This window comes from Artibeus jamaicensis, unplaced genomic scaffold, assembly GCF_021234435.1.
Source record: "Artibeus jamaicensis isolate MK-2021 breed Jamaican fruit bat unplaced genomic scaffold, CSHL_Jam_final contig_456, whole genome shotgun sequence".
Taxonomy (NCBI): Eukaryota; Metazoa; Chordata; class Mammalia; order Chiroptera; family Phyllostomidae; genus Artibeus; species Artibeus jamaicensis.
Window position 1 is genome coordinate 3,634,025 of NW_026521839.1, and position 24,233 is coordinate 3,658,257.

The 24,233-nt window shown below is 48.1% G+C and overlaps 1 protein-coding gene and 1 non-coding gene across 5 annotated transcripts in view; both read left to right on the plus strand.

Annotated features, from left to right (window-relative positions):
* Window positions 1–24,233, plus strand: part of FGF1 (fibroblast growth factor 1) — a 94,819-nt gene that overhangs the window by 43,619 nt on the left and 26,967 nt on the right. Inside the window, exon 1 of one of the 4 annotated variants that reach the window (XM_037141726.2) lies at window positions 17,307–17,438. The exons of the other annotated variants lie outside the window; for them this stretch is intronic. The gene's annotated coding sequence lies outside the window, so the exon portion shown is untranslated. Of the gene's footprint in view, window positions 1–17,306; window positions 17,439–24,233 lie in introns of those variants that run through there. 4 annotated transcript variants of the gene reach the window in all.
* LOC119046592 (small nucleolar RNA SNORA36 family) lies at window positions 17,863–17,993 on the plus strand. The gene has a single exon (XR_005082015.1). It is a non-coding gene; the product is annotated as a small nucleolar RNA SNORA36 family (small nucleolar RNA).

A 24,233-nucleotide genomic window follows, 5' to 3' on the forward strand; every position in this document is an offset into this window, starting at 1 on the left:
AAAGCAGCTCAACTTGATACAACAAACTTAATGTCCTTTTCTTTAAGAATTAACTCATCTTTCTGAGCTTGAGTTACTGAACAAGCAAGCCTGATCTCATCTGAACCATGGAGGTATTTTTGCCCCAAGAAGTTTTCAATTTCAACAAGAGTTCTCCTGAATAAGAACGTCGATGGGGCAGTGAGCACGCAGAGACCTCATCTGGCCACGGAAGCCCAGCGTCCCACCTGAGTCGTGTTCTGCACACGGCGGCAGATGGTGGGAAAGGGGCCAGCCCCTTCCCACTTTCCCACCACTGGTCGGCCTCTCCGTTTTCCCTCCAGGAGTCTGAGTTCCTCGGTGCTGTGTTTGCAGCCCCCGCGCAGGGCGCCTCTGGGGCCCTGCACACGACTGTGCACCCCCAGAGCAGCGCTGGCACTTTCTGGGGTGGGTGTGGCAGTCTGGTACCCGGGGTCCTCATCCTCACAGCAGGTGCAGCAAAGGTTAGCCTCGTATTTTTACACTGATCATAAACTGATCATATTTTTAAACTTTCTGTATGGAGTTTTTTGGCATAAGTCAACATAGAATATTGGCAGGGGTGGAGGGGAGAAGACCAAACAAAAAAATGTGCATATGGTAAAAAAAAAAAAAAAAATCAAATAAATTCCCTTATTTTTTTGCCTGGCCCACCCCAGATAAATGAATCCGAATTTCTGGGTGTGCGGCTCAGGCACCTGCATTCCATAAATACCTGCTGAGTCTCCATTGGGCTGGGACGGTGTGAAGGACTGAAAAGATGGCAGTAAATGAGACAAAGCCCTTGTGGGGCTTGCCTGCTACTGGTGGTGATAGAAAACTAAACAAATACTGGAGAGCATCTCGGGCAAGCACTACAAAGGGAAATTCTGAGTCCTGAGACTGAGAAAACCTGAGAAGGGGCAGCTTCCGTTTGGCTGGACAGGAAAGGTCCTTCTGCAGAGATGCCATCTGAGCTGGAGCCGGGCCATGAAGAGGTGGACGGACACACAAAGGCCTAAGGGAAGAGCAGCATTTCAGGCCGAGGGGACAGTCTTCGTGCAGAGGAAGCAGCAAGCGCATCAATGCCGCGCAAGCCCAGGCACAGTGACTTCAAGGAGGAGAAGGAAAGACAACGGTGCTCGTGGAGCCCGAAGGGCAGCGGAGGGCAGGTGTGGGGTGAGGCCGTGCGGAGGCCGGAGCCTGGGCGTGTCTGACGCAGGGAGGAGGGGCACGGGAAGAATGTTACAAGTGAGGCCTCGTGTCTTACTGGGAGTTCCCAGAAGGCACAAACCACTGATGGTGGAGACATCGGGAAGGGAAGGGTCACTTGAGATGGTTTGTAGACATGGTTAGGGTCTCAAAAGGCCAAGATTAGCACTTACACTGGACAGAGGACACTACATGGGCAGGGAACAGAGCAGGGGAAACGCAGGGGGAGAACTGGAAACAGTACAGTGTGGATGAAGGACGACTTGCAGATGATGAGTCCACGGACGGGGAGTGAGGCTGGAACGGTAACTCGCAGCGGATCTCCGAACACGCGTCCTGCCCAGCATCCCCGCTCGGCCCAGACGGAGCTGTTGGTTCTCACTACCCAGTTCCTCAGCTTTTCTTTCTCAGATATTTCAAAACGTAGTCAATGTCCCCAGTGCCTCAGCCCCCAAACAGAGAGGTCACTCTTTCTCCCTCCTTCACTTCCCATTCAATTCATCAACAAGTTCTACTCGTTCTGTCTCCAAAATCTATCTTCTCTGTTGTCGCTCTGTTCTCTGCCGCTCTGTCCAAACCACCAGCATTTCTTACTTGCCTCCTTGCGTTAGCTTGTGCCCCCCCACAGCAGAGCGCTGCAGCCAGATTACACCCCTGGTTTGCTCAAACCCTTGTCGCGGCTTCCTGTGGCTCTATCTGCCGGAAGACTGTGATTAACTTTTCCCGTAACGTTGCAGGTACTATTATTTACCCCAAATAATAGTAGGTGCTATTATTTACCCCATGTTGCATATGAGAAACTTGCAGATCCGAGAGGTTAAGTAACTTACTCAGGGTGACAGAGCTCATAAATAGGAGAGCCAGGATTCAGACCCACGACTATTGGATGCCTAAGTCTATGTCCATCAACACCATTTTGTGCCACCTTCTGACAGTGGTACAGGGACATTTCCTACCCCCACGCCTGCTGTAGGGTGAGGAACACAAGGTCTTTCAACACCCTTGAAGAGTGCAGGGCTGGGTGATGAGCTGTCTGCAGGGCTGTGAGCACTCGGCGGCACGCTCTCGTCACCGGCAGTACTCACCCATTGTGTCGGGCCCCACCTAAATGTTGTTTTATTGTCTGCCCTTCTCCATGAGTAACGCCACTTTCCATTTTAAGCTGGGAGCTCCAGGAGATGACCGCGCTGTAAGCCAGGGGTTAAAGCTAAGTGCTGCCTGGGGGATTACTCACTCACTTCAAGACGTGGCCAGCCTCACACCCTCCCACTCAAGACGCTGCTGGAATATCTTATTCCTTGCCAAAGAATAAAGGAAATCTGGTTTTCCCTAGAATCAGACTAGGAATGGTGCCAGGTTATCAAAAAGCTGGCGAGTTAACTGCTCCTCCGAGTGGAACTACTGTGGTCGTTCATTCATTCATCTAACATTTGCAGGGGGCCTACTACATGCCAGGCACTCTGCTCCGTGATGGGTATAATGCAGTGATCTAGATGGCTTTAGGGGGCTAACAGCCTAGGGGAGGAGAAGTGGACAATTATAATAAAGTGTTACAACCAGTGTAATTAATGATAGGCCACGGGAGCTCAGAGGGTGTGGGGAACCAAGAGCTGTAAGACTTGTGCCGAAGCCGGTATGAAGGATGAGGAGGAATGGGCCAGGTTTCTCACTGATGAACAACCAACACTGGCTTCGACTGACACAGGCAGAAGGAGAATTTGGAGAGCCTGGGGTCGCCCCCAGAATCACTGGGAAGGCACAGTGGCCCAGCAGCACACTGCAGGGGCGATCCAGCCAGACCAAGATGTGCGAGCATGTGTGTGTGTGTGTGTGTGTGTGTGTGTGATGCAGGGGTGAGTAGCCCTCAAAAGTGGGAGGGGGCTTCAGATCTGGGCAGTCAGAAGGATGACAAATGTCCAGGTAGCAGCAGGGAAGGTGGGGAGGAGAAGGCTGTCTCAGAATGACCTAAGATGATCTGAGTCAGAGAACCCAAGAGGAACAGCTTAAAGGGAGCCCTGCCTTCCTGAGGCCAGCAGCCCCAGGCCCGGCAGCCAGGCTCTCGGGAGTGTCCTCGGTGAGTGTGGCTCACTGCTCCAGTGGAGACGCCCAGGCCTCGGTGGGGGACACGCTCTGTGCCAGCAGGTAAGGAGGAAGCCTCTCCTTTCAGCTGAGTTTTCCTGAGGCCTTTCTGCAAGGCCGTGGTTTCCAGTGTATGGCTTGAGATTACAGACAGAGCAACCTCTGGGTCGGAAGAAGTGTTCTCTGCCTGATGGCTGGGACAGATGGCTGGGTAGTCAGTGGGATGGTGGTGATGGCCCGCCTTCACTGCTGCGCTCGCACGTGCTTGTGTGCACTCATTTGTGCAATCTCATAATAAGCCTGTTCGTCTGCAGTCAAGCAGATGGAGGCACAAAAGTTAGCAAGGGCTTGGCCAAGGGCCCACGGTCAGTTAGCAAGTTGTGGAGCTGGGACGCGAATGCAGACATGCTTCGTTCTAACTGAGAGTCTGGTGACGGAGGACAGGAACAAGGGAGGGTCAGGTTAAAAAAATGGTCATCGCAGGAGAGAACACTTTTTCTTTCTATGCTATGTACAAAATAAGGATGGGGACTCTAATCCCTTGGCCATTGCCTCACTCATGGGTACCATTTTGAATATCAAGGTCAGCTGTTGCTCCCTGCTCAGAAACTTTCCAGTTTTATCCCAGGGGAAGAAGCCCCATTCTAGTGGGAACTTACGTGAGAATTGTTATAAAAAAGCTGGCGAGTTAACTGCTTCTCTGAGTGGAACTACTGTGGTCGTTCATTCATTCGTCTAACATTTGCAGGGGGCCTACTACGTGCCAGGCACTCTGCTCCGTGATGGGTATAATGCAGTGATCTAGATGGCTTTAGGGGGCTAACAGCCTAGGGGAGGAGAAGTGGACAATTATAATAAAGTGTTCAACCAGTGTATTTAATGATAGACCACGGAAGCTCAGCGGGTGTGGGGAACCAAGAGCTGTAGGAATTGTGCCAAAGTCAAGATATTTTTCAAATATATTTTATTGATTATGCCATTACAGTTGTCCCATTCCCCCCATCATTCCCCTCCACCCTGTACACCCCCTTCCCCACCATTTCCCCCTTTAGTTTATGTTCATGTGTCACAAGTTCTTTAGATTCTATATTTCCCCTACTATCCTTGCCCTCCCCCTGTCTATTTTCTACCTACCATCTATGCTACTTATTTTCTGTACCTTCTCCCCCCTTCTCCTCCTCCCACTCCCCTTTGCTAACCGTCCATGTTATCTTCATTTCTATGGTTCTGCTCCTGATCTAGCTGTCCTCTTAGTTTGCTTTTGTTTTAGGTGTGGTTATTAATAACTGTGAGTTTGCTGTCCTTTCACTGTTCATTCTTTTTTTTATCTTCTTTTTCTTAGATAAGTCCTTTTAACATTTCATATAATAAGGGCTTGGTGATGATGAACTCCTTGAATTTGACCTTATCTGAAAAGCACTTTATCTGCCCTTCCATTCTAAATGAAAGCTTTGCTGGATAGAGCAATCTTGGATGTAGGTCTTTGGATATCATGACTTGGAATACTTCTTTCCAGCCCCTTCTTGCCTGTAGGGTCTCTTTTGAGAAATCTGCTGACAGTCTGATGAGAACTCCTTTGTAGGTGACTGTCCCCTTATCTCTTGCTGCTTCTATGATTCTCTCCTTCATTTTAATCTTGGCTAATGTAATGATGATGTGCCTTGGTGTGTTCCTTCTTGGGTTCAACTTCTTTGGGACTCTCTGAGCTTCCTGGATTTCCTGGAAGTCTATTTCCTTTTCCAGATTGGGGAAATTCTCCTTTATTATTTGTTCAAATAAGTTTTTTACTCATGGCTGTTCCTCTTCCCCTTCTGGTAACCCTATAATTCGGATGTTGGAACATTTAAAGATGTCCTGGAGGTTCCTAAGTCTCTCCTGATTTTTTTGAATTCTTGTTTTTTCATTCTTTTTTGTTTGGTCATTTTTTTCTTCCTTCTGGTCCATTCCCTTGATTTGAGCCCCAGTTTTCTTTCCATCACTATCGGTTTCCTGTGCATTTCCCTTCATTTCAATTAGTTTAGCCTTCATATGTTCCTCTAATTTATGACTAAAATCAACCAGTTCTGTGAGCATCCTGATCACCAGTGTTTTGAACTGTGCATCTGATAGGTTGGCTATCTCTTGGTAGCTTAGAATTATTGGCTCTGGGGGTTTGAGCTGTTCTTCTTGAGCCATAATGTTTTGATCTGTTCACTCCTGGTACGTATGAGGAGGGGAGCCTTAAGTGTTCACCAGGGTGGGGCGACCCAGTTGCTGGGTTGTGATGCTGTATGTGGGGGCGGGGTCAGAGAGGGGAAATGGTATTTGTTCTGCTCTCTTTAGAATTTCGGTCCCCTCTGCTGCTTCCCTCAAGTAAATTGGGCCCTCCTGGTGCTGGCTCCCAGGTGTGTGGGCCTGTGCACCCTCCAGGACCCTGTGAGTCTCTCCAACAAACTCTTGGTGAGCCTGGGAACCTCTCCCAGCACCTCGACCCGGAAAGTCTTTCCAGTTGGTGCTTTCAGGCTCTAATTCCCGTCACTGGGACTCTAGCCTGAATGGTCTGTCTCACTGCTCACTTCTTCACTTGGCTTATTTGTGCGTGAATGTGTGACTGAGGTCAGCCAGCTGCCTTGCGCCCTCACTGGGTCCGCCTGTTGCCACCCATGCCTGGGATCTGCCAACCGCCGCCTGCAGGCTTAGGTCAGTCCAGCCAATCTCTCCTGAGGGAGCGAGACCCCAATCCCGAGCGGCTGACTCCGCCCCTCTTACCGGTCTGGCTGAACGGTTCGTTGTTGTCGGACTTCCAAACAGTTCAATTTTCTGTATTTTGGTTGTGTTTTTGTTACTAAAACTTTGTTGTCTTTAAACTTGGTTGTGCGAGGAGGCACAATGTTTCCACCCAATGCCTCCATCTTGGCAGGAAGTCCCAAAATCAAGGTATCAACTCAAGGTATAGACTCCTAGGCTGAAGCAAGAGATGTATATAGTATTTTTAATGGACTTTTAAAATAAGAATTTATGACTATACAAATAATACACACTACTTATAAAAAATTAGGGAAATGTGGGGGAAAAAAGAGGAAAACAAAATACCCTTGTAATCTTACCACCCAGTGACAGCTATTGCCATGTTTGGGGGAGGGGCTTGTAATCTGTAGCATTTTTTCCAATGCATACGTGTAGATATCATCTTTTAAAATCACGGTTTTTAATATCTTAAGTAATTGTTGTCTTAGTTTCATCACTTTCCTCAAGGGAGAATTTTATTATAGTATCCAATTTCGTGAACTTACGGAACCAGCATCAATAAGTTAGCACCCGACAGGGACGCAAGGCACTCGTCCGGATGAAAGGGCGGCAGCGTGCCAACCCTGGTGCGCCCTGGGTACGGCGGGCACGCCTGGTCCTTTCTGGAGGACTTGGTGTCTCATTACTTATCAATACTTCTAGCTGGTAAACGTTACCTGAAACATGCTTAACATAATGACTAACCCACTCAGGCAACCATTTATATATTGGGAGGTGTTTACCCCACAATCTATCACATGGACGACACTCAGCAACATTAGGCAGACAAAAAGTAGAAGAGCCGTTTCTGGGACAGGGCACCAAGCAGAATCTTGGTTCCGATCCCACTTCCCCTTCTCTGGCCTGGGGGACCCCATCTCATTCCACACCCCGGTCAAAGGCAGTGCGAAATGCCACGGTCCCACACACACAGCAACGTGGCTTTCTCCGGAAAGCACTCGGTCTGGCCTTTACGGTCCCCTCAGAGCATCTGCTCCCGAGCCCCCGCGGCTCAGGCCAGCACAAAGCTGGGTCTGTGTAGTCACTGCTGTCGTCACCTCTTGGCACATGCGTGCCACCCCCATCTCCTGCCGTTTTCCCATCTCATCTGAACAAATTTTTACCAGCTCTTGGCTGCCCAGACATCTGTTTCATGTTGGGAGTCAGGGGCCGGTCAAGTGCTTGCACAATGCAGCTGGATTTGCTGATGTAAACAAAGTTGCTTGCATGTGAGTTTTCTGACCCTGAAAAGGCCCCTAAGAACTATACTCAGGCCTCTGGCAGGACTTAACTCCCAGCCCAAGGGGACAAGGGAAATGAACCTGAATTCAGTTGGTAAGTTACAGCCAAGAGAAAAGCAAAGTACCTAGTTTCTTTCTTTCCTTCTTTCTTTCTTTCTTTCTTTCTCTCTTTCTTTCTTTCTCTCTTTCTTTCTTTCTTTCTTTCTTTCTTTCCCTCCCTCCCTCCCTCTCTCCCTCCCTCCCTCCCTCCCTCCCTCCCTCCCTCCCTCCCTTCCTTCCTTCCTTTCTTGCTTCCTTCCTTCCTTCCTTCCTTCCCATGTCTCCACAGAACCCTTTTCTTACTGGGCCATTCCTTGCCCTACACCGAGGTTTGTCACTGCCAAGTGCATCTACCTGGCAACCCAGGGAGCCAGGGGGCGATAGCTGATGCTGTACCTAGCTCCCCTAGTGCAGGGCTCCTTCCTACCCTCGCTTTTTTGCTTTGTTTTTCTCCTGCTTCTTTAGATTTTATCTTTACTTACAAAATTAAACAGTTAAACAATACATTTGTGCCTATTTTAACAATTAATGATCTCCAGTCTCACTTTCAATTCTACTTTTTAGTTCCAATAGTCCATTTGCAAACAACAAAAGTCAATGATCATTCAGATTAAAACACTGCCTCATACTCTTTTCATCTTTTAACAAGAGAAGGACAGTATTTATGCTGAAATGTTGCTCTATGAAATCAAGAGCTGACATCTAAGAAGTGCTTAGGAAGACATACAGATAAATTAGGTTTAATTAGTTATATACTTTTTATTTTTAAAATTTCATAATATGGCTTATTTAGTCCTATTTCTTTCCATAATTCCCTTCGTGGCAAATGATACTGGTTTTATAGTCTCAGTGGTGATACTCAGTGTCCATTTGCTGTGAATTCTGGATTGAACACTGATGCAATTTTAAAAATACTAATCCAAGCAGTAACAAAAAAGTCATTGTAGCTGCATTCATCTAGATTACTCGGGACAAAACATTCTGTATTTATAGAAAATAAACCCCCTCAAACAAAGAAAATGACCGAGGAAACGAGAAATCCCAAACAAATCCCAAATCAAGAAACTAACCCACCAGACAGCAGAAATCTCAGAGCAAACACGACTTCTGTGGCATAGTTTTGGACGGAGCATGCAGGTGATCTTCAATGGCTTTTCACCACCACCGACCTAAATAGCCCAGTGTCCACTTAGTCCTCATCGCCTGGCCTCCATTTTGAACCCACCACTTCCTTCTCTTATCCGGCCCCCACCACCCCCGCCCCCACCACTGGAAAGCCTTGCACCATTCACCGTGCTCCCCAAGAACCATCCATGCACGGGTCTCTGCCAAGAGTCCTAGGCTCCAAAGTTATTGTTCCTGTCCCCCAAATCAAACTCTTTTAAAAGTAGGTATGTTTTCAAAGTATTAGCCAGAAATCTTATTCAACTTAAGAAAGGTCAACAAATACTCACTGAGCATCTACTAAGTGCAAGGTGAGAGTGTGTGTGGATTGGGGAAAGGGGGGTGCGTGAGATGCAACCCCTGCCCTGGAGGAGCTGAAAATTCACTGGCGAGGCCAACCAGGGGGTACAAATGTCTGTGCTCTCAGGAGGGAGCAACAGAGTTCAGCTCGGTAAGGTCTGGACCGGCTTGGAAAAGACGCAACACTGGCCCTCTGAGAAGCGTTTGTCCTTTCAGTAAATTATATTAACTTTTGCGGGCCCTGGAATGGTGGGTTATTTTGAGTCCCCTGCCTGGTTCTGGGCCAGCAATTAGAAGGAGGTCTGACAGACTGATGTTTTCTCCCTGGAACATGCCAGCTCCTTGTTCGGGAGGAGCACACAGCCTCCTGCCCACCAGTGAGATGGGTTCGGGGGCACGTGGCCCTGCACACGCCCCTGAGCCCCGCTGCTGGACTCCTGTTCCTCCCCAAGCTCAGTGTCACTTCCCCAGAGGCCTCCCCTGGCCACCCCTCAGCGGCTGGGGCACCCTCCCCTCCCGCCACCGCAGCCTGATTTCAACAGAGAGATGCAGGAGTCAGCTGTTCCAGGTTTGCTTACTCCGCTGTGAGTCCACTTTCTTAAAACTTAAAAACAGACAATGGAAGCAAGGGCTTTGCTTTCTTTGTTTGCCTCTGTAGCCTCAGTGCCTGATAAATAACAGTATTTAGTAACTATTTGCTGAGAGAATTAATGAATAATCATACACTGGTTCAACTCATCTCTCCCCCAGTTTCTTCATCTCTGGTCTGCTTGTTGGCTTTGTGGGGAGGGATAAATGGCTGTAGAAATAGAATTAATTTCAGGTTGATTCAATCTGTCAAAAATACTCATGCTTGGGTTCAGTATGACAACTGGCAAACTTGTATAGTTTTTTCCACCTTGGTTCCTGGGGGTACTTCTAAGTGTGGAATGTGTCTTCCCAGCAAAACCAGTAAGCCGCACAGCACGGCACAGAGGGGCACTCCCCACACCCACCCTCCTTTCCCTCCGCTTATATGTATTAAGCACATATTATGTTCCAGGCCTGCGCAGGACACTGGAGAAGAAACGGACAAGGGCTCTGCCCTAATGGGGCAGAGTCAAGGGGGAGAATCAGCTCAGTGATACTTCCAGCGCAACACAGAGGGGCAAGGGGCACCAGGCGGGGGCGCTGGGCCTGGGCCTGGGCCTGGGGCGCTGAGCAAATCTGCGGTGGGGTCTGAAGGAGAAGCAGGAGTACCCTGGGGGTGGAGAGGGGATTGGTGGCAATGTTGGCAAAGAGAGGTCCAGGCCGAGGGGAAAGCCAGTGCAAAGGCCGGGAGGTGAGAGCAAACCCGGCGTATTTACAACCCAGAAGTTCAGTTTTGTGAGAGGCCACCGGTGGATTCCACATCAGGGAACTGCTGGGGCTTGTAGCTCAACACTAAGACCAGGAGAGCTTGGGGACGGCGTGGGCACTGCTTGAGCCTGAGGAAATGGCTGGGACCTCAGCTCCATGGCAGTGAGACTTTGCAGGGACAGGAGAACAGGGACAGGAACACAGATTCTTAATAACCACTTGTTAGTGAATGAATGAAGTGCCCTGAAGATGACCTCAGCCATCCCCTCTGGCATCCCCAAGCCCCACCCAATCACAGACCAGCAGGCAGCAGGGAGCTGTTCCCCTCCCCCCCTTCCAGGGTGTCCGGCCTGCCCTCCAGCTTCCCACAGAGGACACGTCTTGTAGGTTTCAGAGAGTATAGTAGCATGACTTAGAAATCCAGTTCTTAAGGTCAGACCCACGCAGCTGAGAGATGGACGATCTGTCCAGCCACCTGGTGAGTCGGGACAGGATGGAGAAGAGCATGGACCAGAGTCCTAATGCCCACCCAGCCTGGCAGGCTAGCAGAGAGGTACCCCGGCCCCACAGCATTACTGGTTATCTTCTGTGTCACCTGATGCCTCACTGCCAAACCTGCTATTGAAGATTAATAAGCAGCACTATCTCACCTGGAAGTTCTATTTCCTGGCATATTTGGAGGTGGGGCTTTCAAATTCAAGTTTAGCTCTTCTCCTGGTACTGTGCACTGGCTAAAGGCTGCTGTCTCTCTCAGGGAAGGCTAGTGGTCCAGTATGTCCGGGATGCCCTGGCAGGATGCTGTGAAGAGTGGACACCACATTTGGCCTGCACCCACATTTACCATCCTAACTAAGGTCCCTCTGCCTCTTCCTGGGGCAGTGCATCTCGTTTTCCTGCTTCCGCCTCTCGTCCCTGTACTCAGCAGCCAGAGGGACAGTTTAAAAATGCAAATCTGGTCGTGTCTCTCCCCAGCCCGCACAGTTCAGTGGTTCTCCACAGTCCTGTAGTTGAGGGCCTTCAGGGCCCTGCATGGAGCGGCCCTCCGGCATCCAGCGGTAGCTCTCTCTCCTGGTCCCTGGTGGGTCCTTTCCAGTTCCCAAAATGAAACAGGTGCTTCCTGGGCCCAGGACCTTTGCACGCACTCTTCCTGGTAACTTCTTCTCCCTCTTCACTTAGGAATATAAATGTCCCTTCCTCCAGGAAGTCTTCCCATCTTCCAGACTCTGTAGGTCAGCTGTTATCTGGCTCTCATGGTGCCTTGGACTTTGGTCCTGTAACATGCGGTTCACTGGGAATCTATTCAATGGTGGTTCTTTCCCACTAGAATGTGAACTAAAGAGGGCTTCATCGAGTCTCCTGTTCTCCACTACATTCCTCATGTCTGGCATATAGTAGGTGCTCATTAAATATGCATCCAGTGAACAACTGAGTACTCAGATCTTGAAGAGCTTGGAACAACTTTACCACTAAAATAAGAGGCAGAGAGAAATAGAAACATACAGTTTCTCTTCACTAAATTCAATGATTTCAAACCTCACTGAAATTCTGAGTCATGCCCTTCCTCACCCTGGAGGCCTGATTTGGTCTTATTATGGGCTCATATATTGTGATAGGTGCCAGTTAACTCTTCAGAACTAGTTTCCAGCTTCGTTTGGAGAAATCTGGGCCCTTCTCTCAGGCACCACCATAAAGCGCAAACCAGAGCCTCAGAGCCATCCAAGTCAAGTCAGGGCGCGCCGCGCCCCCCCCCCCCCCGGGAGACAGGATGCCCTCCCACCCCAGCCGCACACCAGGCACAGGGTGAGAAAGGCCTGGAGCCTTCGCTCGTTGCGCCTCAACCTGTTTTATTTTCTACCCCCTCACAGGGACAGACAATATTTCAGTAAAGGAAATATGAGTAATGGAAAGAAAGAGAAAAAAATAAACATATCAAAATGGCCCTTGTCCCCTGGGCTACTGCTTCTAAAGAAAACAAGGAGAGTCGATTTGGAGAGATTTCAGTGACCCTGCTAAAAGGAGAAAAATAACCAAGCTGGCCCTTCCCTTCCAGGCTGAATTCCTCTCCTCTGTTTCGACATAGAAAGAAGGTTACCCCGGACCGGGCGCTCTTGCACCCTGGTGAGCCTCAGGGTCCCCCGGGAGGCTTGCCGAGGCCGCAGGTGGCAGCCCCCGCCCAGGCCCCGAGTTTATAGCACTGCCGAGCTCTGCACAGCCCAGGTGTGCGATGACGGGGGACTAGTCAAGCCGGTGTTGCGTGTCCACGCAGTGTAACCCCACGCAGCCACCACAAGCGGAGGTGTAGACTTATGTTGTTAATGAGGGGAAAAACCTAATGTACTGAATGAAGTCCCGTTACAAATGACCAGACTGTCGAGCCGTGTATAATATATATCGTAAAATAAGCCGTTTGCTCCCGCTGACCTAGCAGCGGGACAATCTCGGAACAGGATTCCGAGCCTGTGCAGATAAACGCTGCTGCCAGTGAGGATGACTGAAGCCCGAGGCGCCTGAGAGCAGATAGAATTCCGCTGGGCCGTTCGCCCTGTGGAAAGAGGCCCCTCCACGGGAAGAAGGGCAAGTCTGGTCTATTTTCGCAGCAGCATTTCAAGTGGTTAGTGGACTGACTTCCTGTGGTTGCCAGGAATCCTGCAGCAGCCTCTCAGGAGGATGTTGGTGATAGGGAACAGGGACTTCATGAGGGAGAATCAATAATTATCTCTATATTTGCTTCACTTTTCTCTATAAATATAATCTAGGGGGAAAACACGTCCTTAGAAGAGCAAAGTTCATTATGACAGAGGGCAGAACGGACAGGAAAGTGAGTCTCCCCGTGCGCAGCGCGCTTCTCGGTCAGGATTTTTCAAGCTGAAGGCTGATTTATTCCCGCATGCCTTCCCTGGTCCACGCAACGCCAGGCACAGTTTAGGGACTGGGGAGACGGTGGTGACTACACACCCTCTGCCTCCCAGGTGCTTCCAGACCAGTGAGGGAGATGGACACCACCTTCACACAGGGGTTGGTCTTTAATTCTTTGCAAATGATGGGACGGTAACAATCGGTATGGAGGCAGCCGTGTGGGTCAGAGGGGACCGCGGGTCCAAGGGGAGACAGGCGTGGCTAGAATGCAGTGGGCAACAGCGGGGAGCGGCGGGAGGTAAGGCCGGACCGCACGGGGTCTTGTAGGCCATGATCAGGGTTATGGAAATGGAAAGGCACAGGTTTTAAAAAAGGGAGTGACCGATCTGATGGAGGTTTTTAAAAATCGCTCTGGCTTGTGTATAGCAATGAGAGGCTGGAGGGTCAGGGCGGGGGGGGGGGAACAAAAGAGGGGCTACCTCTGAATTTAAGCCAGGAACTGATGGTGGGCTGCACTGATGTTGACGGCAGGTGCTAAGTACATACATCTGATAACCCGAGACCAGAGACCAAGGGCTCAGTTTTGAGAGTTTAGAGGAACTTGGACTGGTTAAAAACACTGGGACTAGGCTGAGACGAGGGAGGCACTTGCTTTGAATGCAAAATTTACTCTGAAATCAGGATGAATAATATGTCAATGTAGTATTTTTTAAAAGTCAAATTTCATGCAAAAAATCTGTGATGAACAAAATATCAATTTTTAAAAGATTTTATGTATTTATTTTTAGAGAGAGGGGAAGGAAAGGAGAGAAGAGAAACATTAATGTACGGTTGCCTCTCACTCACCCCCTACTGGGGACCTGGCCTGCAACCCAGGCATGTGCCCTGACTGGGAATCGAGCCAGTGACCCTTTGGTTCATAGGCTGGACTCGATCCACTGAGCCACAACAGCCAGGGCAAAATACCAATTCTTTTAAAAGACAGAATCAGTAACAGTGCTGGGCCAAGCCATATAAGGAGCCTGAGGCACAGAGTAAAAATCAGTAGTATTCAATCATTTTATATTTCCTCACTCTTGCTCTGGCTAACTGACCCCCCCACCTGTGAAACAAAGAGGCAACCATGTAACACTCTGCTCTGAAAACAGATATTATGGGAAGAAAGCTGATGACATAAATCATCACGAATCTTTTTTCCTGATCCCGGAGACTCTGAAACAGAAGGTGCAGAACAGTTGCTTCATAAATATTTCTGATGATAATGTTAATGGCTATAATTTATCAGGTTCTTACTATGTCAGGTACTTTGCCAAGAGCTATTAAATACAATGATCTCATCTGGGTCTTAGGACAACCCTGTGTGGTGTTGCCCCTGTTTCACTATGCCTGGTATGTACTCATTTAGCATTTAGTAAATAAAGGAAAAAAGAAAGGAGGGTCAAGAGAAGGGAAACCAAGAGGAAGAAAGTGGCAGGCCCTGCACTGTGGGGATGGCCGGTCACTCCGACCCCTTCCGGGGAAACACAGCCTCCGACAAACACTGTTCACCAAACTCGAAAGGACCTGGTGAAGATGGAAAATAACCTTAAATATCACCTGTCTCCATGGGGATTATTTTTGGTTATTTTTTTAACCCAGCAGCTTTTCTGAGGACAGTTCTTGAGCTCACTCATCCCCAAACACAGACTGAGCAGTTACTGTGTGCCAGATGCCGATTTAGGGGCTGACCGTGATGGGGGCAAAATAAACCTGTGTGCGTGTGTTGCACTGACCGACAATAATGAGTAAACAAACACAAAGGAAGTCACAAACTATCATACATGAAATCATCATTTATCATAAATGCTACACAGGAAACACATTCGGGTCTGCAATACAGGACAGGGGAGTGGTGAGAACTACCCCAGATACAGTGGGTCCGACGTGACCAGGCTCAGGGAAGCCCGTACTAGTCATGCTGCTGAAACCGCCATGCCCGCCCCAGCCAGTGTGGCGCAGTCGGTTGGGTGTCGTCCACAAACCGAATGGATGCCGGTTCGATTCCCAGTCAGAGCACCTACCTCCGTTATGCACTCAACCGGTCTGTTTCGCTCTCTGTCTTTCTCCCTCCCTGCCTCTCTCTAAAATGCAAAAGAAAAACAAAAGGAAAAATGCTGTGCTAAAAATCTTTGAAAATCAAATCAAACTCCCTACAGTGTGTGAAATTTTACAAGTCCTTTGGAGGAGCACTTTCAAAAAGCAGCACTCGTTTATTTGTTCATTTATTTTTATATGAACGGACCTATAGAAAAGTTATTTACCATCGAGGGTTCAAGAACACATCCTGGAAACACTGGGAAACGTCCTGTCTGCCCAACCCCTGGGCCCATCTAGAGCTCCAGATTTATCCAATTCCAGGGGAGCCCCTTGGACCTGACAACCCCGAGGAGGAGCCAAGGAATGCAGGACCTTTAGAAGACGAGAGGACTTATGTGCAAAAACATGGCAGCCAGAGAAGTTAGGAGAAGTCACTCTGACATTTCTCCGTACTTTTGTTGCCTAATCTGCTTTCAAAGGCCAATAGTGAAGGAATTCTCCATTTTTCAAACCACCCCACCCAATCGAGGGTGCTTTGATCTGTGAAACATGAGAGAGGAGTACTGGACAGTGGGAGTGGGGGATGTTACTGGCCTTGAAAGGTCAGTTAGAGGAAAAGCATGTGGAGTTGAAACCATGCCTTGAGCTACCTGCCAAAGTTGAAGGCAACGGCTGGAAGAGACCACAGCTGACAGAGAGTGCACTGTCACGGGTATCGGTACCTACCCACCCTTGTGACTTCTCTGGTAATGGCCCTCTTCTCTACAGTGGGCACCTTCCTGGAGATGCTAGACACCCAAGGCAGATATTTCTTAGTTTAGCTTCATGGACACAAGCTTTCAACTCACTTCCAAGCTCTTTCATCCCTCATCAAACAGCAGTCACTTCTCGGAGCCTGCAGTCATGTTCTCTTGCTCCATCTCCTCCATAAAACACACCTGGCTGGAGCCAACGGCTGGGCTGTGCGCAGACGTGTGTGCGCACTACCAACGAGGGGTCACAGGGCCGTGTGAGTCATCAGGCATGCTGACACAGGCAAACGGTGAGAATGGGAGCAAGGTCCCTTGTGGGCTTTTCACGTGAGGTCAAAGAGAGTTGGCAAGTAAAACGAAGCTCCAAAAATAGCCCAAGTCTCTAAAAACAAAGAATGTAAAAGGAAATGAACTCTATGCTATTCTGAAGTAGGCGCTGCAAAAACTAGTCACTGGGAGGCTGGCTCTGGAGCAGGTGACTGTTTTCTCGCTGCCCCTTGGCTGTGACTTTCACTGGGTCCCTTTGCAAACCCCGGACCCTGCTCCCCGCAGGACTCCCAACCCTGCTGGACATCTCTGTAGGATGCAGCTCCGAGGCATAGCCCGGGCCTCGGTGGCCCACTTTCAAGAACCAGAATAGACTCTGACTTGTGGAATGAGCTCATGGAGTTTACATTCCTCTTTTGTATCCAAGCACCTTAAAACACAAACCGCTTGCAGGGGCTACTAACCAATCTTCCAGAGATGGCTGGGTGTCGTCTGTCTGGCAGAAGTGTGAGTTTTGTCCTTTTTATTATGTAATGTTTTGAGTGAGCCTGGGACCCTTGAAACATGAGGCTGCCCTACAGAGCGGTGATGATAAACTGACGTCTCAGGACTGAGGATTTCACTCTTGGCTGAACCACAGATTTGCTTTGATAAGCTGTTCAGCCTCTGCATTGCCGCAGCTCTCCGGCTGGAGAAAAAGGGAAAGTGTGCATCTACCCGTATAACCGAGGGAAGAGCAGATACGAAACGAAGGACTTAATGTAGTGCCTATACAACCGGCACTCAGAGGTGCTTGTTTACTCCTAAAACGCTTTGTAGAAGCCCAATTGCTATACAAATGTAGACAATCACCACACTAAAACACAGGTCCTTATTGACAACAACACCTCTGTTTCCTAAACACTCACTCTATTCTTTCTTCACAACACAGGGACCAGATCTGTTCCCATAACAGCTTCACTTTACAGATGAGGCAGCTGGGGATGGGAAACAGTGAGTGACCCGCACAAGTAGTTAATGAACCAGCAGAAGCCCAGACCCAGGCCCAGGACACTCAGGCTGCGAGAACTTGCCTTTTCCTGGGGCTCCCAACCTTGCAGGACCATTTGCTCAGTGCCCACAGAGGTCTCTGGCCCAGGCCCAGCCCCGGTTATCAGCAGTAGCCAGTAACTCTACTGTGACAAAGGTTAAGACAGACTCACAACATTGGGGACAGTGGCAGAGTGGCAATCAGGAAGCCACTGGACTGCTGTGAATGAGAACAGTTCTGTGCCCAGGCAGGAAATGGCCAAGACTCCATTCAACAAAAACAAGAGTCTCCTTCAGAACGCAGTCCACGGGGCTTCACGAGGTACGGAGGCTGGTGGGGCCCAGGGGACAGACAATCTAAGGGCTACTCGGTCCAGTGGGCTTTTTCTTCTCTTTCCCATGTTTCTTGGCAATTAAAATAATGAACTCTGGAGTCAGATCTGGGCTCTAACATTCATTGACCTATTTTTGAACTATAAGATGCACCTTTCCCCCCAAATTTGGGAGGAAACGAGGGGTGCACCTTATAGTCTGAATGTAGCTTGCCTGGCTCACTGAGGGCAGGTGGGGGGCAGGTGGCGGTGGAGCAGGGTCACAGGAGGCAGGAGCAGGGTTGCTGCTGCATTTTTCTCCCTAATTTGGGGGGCAGGGGCGTCTTATAGTCCAAAAATATGGTAGCTATGGGATCTTAGAGAAATTATTTCCCCGAGCCTCTGGTCCTTAGCTGGAAACTGAGGCATAAAAAAAGCAAATGCCTTGAGTTCAGTTCAAGGCAGTGTCCCTGTTCTGCTCATTAAACTTTGGGACATTGAACCAGCTAGGGTAAATGATTGACTAGAAAATTTTATTGTATTCACTTACCTCCCAGGCTAAAAAACAAACAAAGGAAAAAAAAAAGTATGCCTACCTAACAGAATTTCTTTGAGGATTAAGTAAAATAATGTATGAAAACATGTAGAACTATACCTGGTACATAGTAAATGTTTGAGAAAAGTTTACCATTTTATTATTTATGGACCTATTTTATTATTTATGGGTATGCCAAAGTAGGCTATTGTGAAACAGAAAGTAGAACAAGCCCTTTGCATCACCAGATTGACTTTGGAGAAGCCTAATTTTCTGCATCAGGTAATAAGGGGGCGGAAAGACCCAGTAAACACACCATATTCCCTATGAGCTGGCAGGTGTGTGGACTCCGAGAAAGAAAAGTCCCTGCTGGGCTGGTTCTAGAGACTGTAACGTGTATGACAGAGTCGAAGGGTTTGTGGAGACACATCAGTCAGAGAAGGTTAGAAGGCGGGGTGAGCCCTGATGGAGCCTCTGCAGAATCACTTTGCATTTGGCTCGAAGCCCTGGGGCTTTAAAGCATCAGCCTGCAGGAAGGACATGTCTGTTTAAGATGCACTCAGGATTTCAGGGTGCCTGGGAGGCTGCAGATGCTCGGACGGGTGTAGCATTAAAATTCAGGCAGAAGAGAGCGGCCACTGCACCAGGGAGGAAAGTCCTACCGTATTTCCTGTAGGACTGGAGGCTGTTTTCTCTAAGCACTTAGAAAAAATTATTTCCCTGAGAAATTATTTCCCCGAGGGGAAAGAATTCCTGACCCCCAATTGAATAATGCTCAACGAGAGGAAGTGTTCTGAGGGTAGAAAAGCCAGCCTGCAGAGAATTAAAGATTCAGAATCAAGGGAAGAAATAAAGGGTACTGGAGGAGATCCTTGATGACGAGGGAGGGGGTCATCTGCTCACTTGTTCTACTCTTCATTAAGGAGAATGAGAGCTGAGGCTGGGACTGAGCTGCTGGGTGACCACTTCCAACCAGTTACGCTTGCTCCGGGCTTCTAGGCTCCTCTTTTCGGAGGCAGAAAGCATGGCTCCATGAGCCTGCTGTGGCCAGACTGTAAACTCCTCCAAGGCAGACACTGGTTTCTGCCACAGATCCAGACTCCCTTTTCTGAAGAGCCTTGAGGAGCCATATATTTTAGAACCCAGAATTTTGGGGATTTTAGAAAGGCAGTACGGCACATATAGTGTATATTACGGAACAACTCCAGTGGGGTCTGGGACAGTACCGTATAATCGAACCCATTAGTAATTCTGCACTAGATTATAGAAATGTTGACACTAAGTGGAATAAGTAAAGATTTTAGTTGAAGGGAGGTTTGGGTCAGGTTTTGCCACCATTTGAATTATGAGAGAGCTCTAGTGTTTAGAGCCTTTAGCGTTTTATAATTGTGGATTCGAGATCTCAGACCTTCCTTTTTCCTTTTCCTTTTCCTTTTCTTTCTTTTCTTTTTTAAATTTCCAGGGCATCTGCAGGTACTGAGTAGAGGTGGTTGGTATTCTAGGATATGACATCTTGATCTCCTGCAAATAATATTTGATTCTGGAACCCAGGGGCCAGTTTATTATCAGTGACTTGGGGAATTCTTTAGAATTCCAAGGATCTGGAATGAAAGAACAGGTGATGAAGACTATTGAACTCTAGGTTCTCTGTCGTCCTGGACAGTAACACACAAAGGCCAATGACATACACTGAGAACTGGTCACTAGTAAACAAAGTCAGCACCCCAGCAAGTAAGATGAGAACATCATTACACATAAGTGACAAAGACCGTTTCTAACCTACATATAGAAAATGGTATTTTTCCAATATTTCCAACATATAACTAAATGTTTAAAATCAAGTTTCCTCAATCCAAAATCAATAGCACAGGTGGACAAAACTAAACAGTATACTACATGAAGGATGTTAACCAAACTAACATCTATTGAATGCTTATTAAGTTATCGAGTACTGGGCTCAGCACTTTATACGTATTGTCATTTAGCATTTAAAGTGATTCTGCACGGCAGCTGCTGCTACGGAACCCCTTCTGCAGGTGAGGAAACTGAGACTCGAAGACTAACTTGCTAGCAAGTGTCTGGCCAGGGTTCAAAGCCAAGATTAGTAGTGTGCTGTAAACCAGCCATCAGAGAAAAAAAGAAGGGAAAGTGTTGGGGGAAGGTGGGAGGGAAGGGAAAGGAAAGCTGAAAATAGAGGGGGAAAAGCCCTGATTTCTACTATTTCTGTGGTGTTAAATAGTCGCACTAGGGCTGACCTCGGGCAGGCTCATAAAAGTCCTGTGTGTTTACATAACTGGCTTTTATAAACTTGTAGGAGCCATCTCTTGGGCACCACTATTGAGTCCACTCCATGGCCACACCCACAGCTTACCGCCAACGTTAGGAGGACAGATTTCAGCTCTTGGAACAGGGCTGGCCGGGGAGCAGCCTGCTGAGGTGCCATCCTCGGCCAGCCAGCCATGGCTACATTCCTGCCTCAGACCTGCTTCCCATCACTGAGGGCGGAGCAGAGGGAAGGGAGAGAGAAGAACACACTGCCTCCCTTTCTTCAGGCAAATGTTCCTTCCCCAGAGCGCATCAACCTGACACTCTGGGCAGAAATCACAAAACCGGGGCTATTTTCTCCAGACCACACAAACTCTGTCTTGGTCAGATAAGAAGGTGTTAGACTTGTTAGACTCTCATATTTGAGACCAAAGGATCTGCTACCTTCCTTTAGATTTTTGATTTCCATAATACTTCCTTCAAAGAAGTAAGGAAGTAAGCATCTTCTACAAGAGAAGAACTGGGTTTGGGCCTACTTTTAAGCAAAGGTAGAATATTCTAGCCTAATTTTAACACAGTTAAAATACATTTAGGCTCATGGCTTACTTTCTCTATTAATACCTGAGAATTGGGTCTCCTAACAGAGTTTCCACTAGAGTATCCTGAGAAAGAATTGGTCTGGTATTCAATCAATGAATACCAACAGGACATATTATGTGTTCAGGCATTTGCCAAGTGCTGGGTCTGGGGGGGGGGGGGAGGCATAACCCAGAGTCTCAGGGACTAATGAAAGAGATACCTATGTAAGCATAGTTAAATTATATTCATTCACTCATTCAACAAATATTCTTCAGGTGCCTGTTAGGTACCAGGCATTTTTCCAGACACTAGGACACCATGGTGAGCAAGACATCGATTTACACCATCATGAAGCTGATAGCACAGTCATGAAGAGAGGCATTAATTAAATAACCAAAAGAACGAATGTGTGGTTAAAAACTGAGGTAAGAACTCTGAGGAGATGTTAAATGGTCCTTTGAGGACTGGAGGAACCTGACACAGTTGAGGAAGTCAGGACAGGCTTCCTTGAGGATTTGGCAGGTGAACTACAACTGGCAGAAAGAGCGAGAAAGAACTGGGTGAATGGGTAGGGAGAAGGTGAAGAGGAACAGCACTCTAGAGAGAGGGAATGGTTTGGGTAGAGGTGGGGGGAGGCGGGACGGAGGCGGCAGCTTCCAGGAAATGAAAGGCTAGTTTGGAGAGAGGGCGTGGCGGGAGATGAGGCAGGTCAGGAGACAGGGCTGGACCTCAGGGGCCCCACGGTTGCTGGGGCCTTGGCCCCGTCCCAGAGCAACAGGAAACCTCAGAGGGCTTCAGCCGGGCTGGTGCAGGCTGACTCCCAGTGCTGCGCCAGATACAGGGCGGCCGGGGAGGCATTAGGGAATCAACTCATCCAGGCCAGCACATGTGGTGTGGAGGAAGTGAGGGCGGCGAGGGCTGGGGGATGTATCCAAATAGGCTTTCTGGAGGAGAAAATACCCGAGATGAATTTTTGAGGCATGAGTATGACTTAGCCAGGCCAGGGTAGAAGGGCGGAGGGAGAGAGAGAAAGAATGCGCTGGGCGTGCGGCTGTGGGGGACTGCAAGAAGGACAGGTCAGGGAGGGGAAGAGCGGCCGGGCCAGGCCTCCCAGCTCACTGTGGAGTCGGGTTCTATTGTCCTGAGGGCAGAAGGAAACCCCGTGACACAGTCAGAGAGCTTTGGCGAGAGAGTGATTATCCAGTTCGTGTGCTAGGAAGGTCACTCACGGCAGGGTCAAAGGGGATTAAAGGGGAACTCCTTAAAAGGAGAGAGACCCCCGCTGCCAGTGACAGCTGCCTAGGAGAGAGAAGGTGCTGTGCCTGCACCGAGGCAGCCACAGTGGGAATGAAGATTGTTTCTGGAGACGTTGAAAAGGTACAATCGAAAGGGTTTTGTCGCCAGTGGGATGGCTGGGAGTGACTGCTATGCTACCAAAGAACAGCCTGAACACCATGGATTCTTCATTTGTGTTGAGTCTTGCCTTTTGACCTGACACGCAGTCAGTTTTTTAAATGCTCCAGATGCGCTTGAGGAGAATGGGGTTCATTGACCGCCGGGTGCAGAGTTCTCCTGTGCTCATTCATTGAGCTTGTTAATGTGTATTTCGGTCTTCTGTGATTATGCTTTTGTCTGTTTGCTCTGCTATTGGTGGCAGAAATGTATTAAAATCTCTCGCTATCATTGTGGATTGTTGATTTTTGCTTCATATATTTTGAGGCCATGTCACTGTTACACAAGCTTCAACATTTTATATCTTTGTACTGTTCCACTTAGCATTATGCAGTGATCTCTTTTATCCTTGACTGATCTTTCTGTCTTACACCTACTTTATATGATATTAGTATAGCCACATTAACTTTTAATTTGTTGTTAACATTTGGTATCTATTTCTCATCCTTTTGCTTTTAACCTCTGCATCCTTGCACTTTAAATGTGTCTCTTGTAATCAAAGATGAAATTTTTAAAAATCCAGTAGTAAATTTAACCATTTACATTTATTGTAATTATAAATATTTTTTATTTATTTCTACCACCTGATTTTGAAAAATTTTTTTAATTTTCTATTTTTCTCAATTCTTGTAGATAAATATAACTTTGTTTATTTTGTCTTCTTTCCCTTATCTCTTACGAGTTGCTGGTTGGAATTGACATATTTTGTATGTTTGCTTTCATTAGTTACCCTTAATATTTAACATGCATTCTGACTTAACAAGATCTAGGTTAGTTAACATCTGTAAGGAATAGTTAAGCTTTGAGGTAATGGCATTCTGGGGGGGGGGGGCAAGGACTTAAAGCATATTTGGAACCAAAGTCAAAGCCTGTTTTACATATTCTGGATTTGAGGGCACTTATCCAATTATCATCTTAACAGATACCTATACATCCACTTTCAGTGGCTTTATACACTTTGCAAAAGATCTCCTTCCAGGAGTATTCTGCATTGCAGTGACAGAGGTTAAAAGCAAAACAAAAAAATTAACATTTCCTTGATTCTTAGAACTGTAAGTCTTCCTTTCTGGCCTCGTCGCCAGGGCCAAAATGAGCACAGAGTTCTCCTATGTATAACGGGCTTCACAAATGTCTGTGGATGACTGTGGATTAGCTGAGCACTGAGCGTGAAACAGTGACTTTTGCCTCCTTCATTTCTCTGCTCTCTTGGTGGCTTGAATGATGGGGCCAGGGGGAGGCTTAGGTAATTTCTTCCCAATGTAAAAGGAAATAAAAAATTCTATTTTCAAGCCATGGCTGGTGTAGCTCAGTAGATTGAGTGCAGGCCTGTGAACCAAAGGGTTGCAGTTCAATTCGCAATCAGGGCACATGCCTGGGTTGCAGGCCAGTTCCCAGCAGGGGACACATGAGAGGCAACCATACATTGATATTTCTCTCCCTCTCTCCTTCCCTTCCCCTCTAAAAGAGAAATAAACAAAAATCTTTTAAAAAATTCTATTTTCATACCAATTGAAAAGTGATCTTAAGTTAAGCCTTCAACCACAGCTGACCCAGACCACACAAGGCTTGACTAGTCCAACATAACCAGGTACTCCTGTCTCCTCCAGGCCAAGTCCCGTGTTTGTCCTTTCCAAGTGCCCTGATGGTTGTTGAGCCTGCTTAGCCCTTCAGACAAGTCTGAGGCAGACGGGGAGGAGTGAGCGGTGCGTGCAGGGCCCCAGAGCCAGTGAGTACGGACGAGGGGCTGCGCAGTGCCACCCACGGCACCACACTGAGCCGTGACTACTGTGTTCCTGGACCAGAGCGTAGGCTTACCACCCTGTTCACGTGTCAGAGTTCACGTTCTCTTCCACAAGCTGCAACAGACAAACTATGTCAGCCTCAACACGGGTGTTCCAACAGGCTCAGTGTCCTCATTTGGTGTCACTGATAAGGCGAGAAAGTCTTCAGGTTTTCCCAGGATTTCAGAGGGCTG